Source organism: Myotis lucifugus, unplaced genomic scaffold (genome assembly GCF_000147115.1).
Source record: "Myotis lucifugus unplaced genomic scaffold, Myoluc2.0 scaffold_19, whole genome shotgun sequence".
NCBI lineage: Eukaryota > Metazoa > Chordata > Mammalia > Chiroptera > Vespertilionidae > Myotis > Myotis lucifugus.
In genome coordinates, this window is record NW_005871067.1 from 8,102,314 (window position 1) to 8,104,848 (window position 2,535).

Below are 2,535 nucleotides of genomic sequence, written 5' to 3' on the forward strand. Positions count from 1 at the left end.
CCCTCAGTGCCCGGCGAGCAGCCGCGTGTCAGAAGCTTCCCTCGCTCTCCGACCACTGCAAGGCCCGTGGCCCGCCTCTCCCTGTGGGATCTGGGGGCTCAGAGACCCGCCCCGAGCAAGCCCAGAGGATTCGAGGGTTCGTAAAAACCCGAGAATCCATTTGCAGCCCGCGTGGCGTGTGACTGCGTACCTCTGGTTTTGGTGCCTCCGTAGCTCCCCACTCAGTCTCACTGTGCTTCTTTCTTTTCCTCCAGTTGTAGATCTCCCACTGGGCCAACTTCCCCATGGTTCTGAGTGGCGGTTGTTTACTTCATAGTTGATAGTTTCAGTGATGCTGTGAGAGAGCAGCACACACAGGTCCGCTCCCTACGCCGCCATCTTGGTTCTCCAGTAAAATTTGTTTTAAAAGTGGAACATCAAAGCAATGTTTCTCTCTCTCTCAAATAAATTAATCAATAAATAAATAAAAAGAAAAGAATACAGTGTTATGCCCAGATTTCAGGATCCCCAAGAAACCAACAGGGAGCCAGCCAGTCCGATGCAAAAGCAAAGAGTCCTTTATATTTCAAGCTAGCTTGAGCTCCCCGTCCACCACACTCACCGACACAACGGCAAGCCAAGTGGCTGAGAGAGAGCCAGAACCCCGCGCAGAGACGGGTTTTATAGGGGGGGTTGGAGTAAGGGGAGGAGAAAGGACTGTGCTCTGCCGATTGGCCAGGCGCAAGTCGGTGTCTTGTTCCTGGGTGTGGCTAGCAGACTTCCGGGAAGAAGCTTCTTGCCAAGCACATGGCCAAGGTAAGATGGAGGACGTAGCCCTTACCCTGGGGCAAGATGGAAGGCCCAGCCCTTACCCTAGGGCAAGATGGAGGGCCTAGCCCTCGCCCTTTCAAACAGCACAGTTAGCATTTTAATCTCACAAAGTTTGCACGTGAGCATGTCCACCTAGCATTTCCTGTTTGCTTAGTTTTCTGTAGTTTATATACAGAAATTCTGTTCTAGGAAAGTCTGTGCTGGGAGACTTATTCTGGTGTTCATGTAAGAACTAATAAATATATTTTTGCAGCCAGTCCTCTTTGGAATTATTTTTTTGGAATCAGCAAGCAATATGCTGAGGCCTTCTTGGACCTTGGCTGTCTGTTTTCAAAGTTGAGCAGAGGGTTTTATTCTAAGCAGAGGAATTTAGCCTCAGATCAGGAAATTTATTTTGTAGTGCCTAGATACGTTCCACAGCTAGGCTGGTGGGCACCACCATTTTGGTTTACAAATTTACTAAAGTAAGCAAAGTGTTTCCTTCCAAGTGCCAAGAATTAGGGCAATATTTTTTGTGTGCATAGATTGCCCAGAGTAATGTTAACGTAAGAAACATTTAAACCTGTAAAGAATTTTTGTGAGTTTATTTGGGCCAAACTGTCCACAACTGCTGGAAAGCAGAATCTCAATGAACTGAGATAATGCTCGGGAGAATGTGTCTTGTTTTATAAATTACCATCAAAGGCGGAGATGTAAGTGGGTTACATGAAATCCATTGGTGATAGATTAAGGAGGTGGGAGAAAGCAAAGTGGGGGGAGGGGGCTCTGGGATTAGATAAAAAGTAAAATGATAGACATTTCTTTCACTTAGGTGCCGTGCAGGATAGTTAACAGTCAATTGCTAACAGGATAACAATAACAATGAAGGAATTTGTGGTCTTTGCCCTGATGCATTGGTTGTGCCCTGAGGGGTCCAGAAAAAGGGAGGTTACAAGTTACCCTGACATTCCAAAGGTACCTTATCATAGATGCAAAAAGACAATAGGCTCAGTTAAGATCAAAGTTGATCTTTGTCTGGGAACATACCGGCTGAGGACATGACTCCCAACCATAGACTGCTTTTTAATTTAAAGAGTTTCATTTCAGACCATCCTTTGTGGTTACTTTAGGTCTCTGAGTTTGCAAGGCTTCCATGCAGACATTCCCTGAGCTTGTTAGGCTAGCATGTGGCCCCTTTCTGTCCATGTGGGTGAGGGACGGAGGGTGCAGAGTGATAGCAGGGAGGCTTGGGGAGCCTGGGTGAGGTGTTTGGGATTTTAAACTAAACAGGTTGGAGCTGAAACTACACAACGGACAATGAATGGGGCCTGGCTGCATGTCACTACTTGAGCCAATTAAGCAGAGAGGGTTGAATCATATATGAGTGTTTATTCTAATAATGGGTTAGCAGCATGGGAGAGCAGCAGGTCATCCAAGAAAGTCTGCTCTGCACACCACCACCACCACCCCTCCCCCATAAGCCAGCTGCTTATATTGGGTAGAAGGACAAAGACTACATGGGGAAATAGGTGTTAGGTCTGATCAAGTAATTGAATGAATAATCCCTCCCCAGGGAACTGACCTTTAGGTCACTTCACAATGGACATTCCCTTTCGCTTAGACCAGTGGCTGGCAAACTGCGGCTCTCGAGCCATATGCAGCTCTTTGGCCCCTTGAGTATGGCTCTTCCACAAAATACCGACTTCTGCGCATGGGCCACGAAGTTTCAGTTGCACTGTATATGCC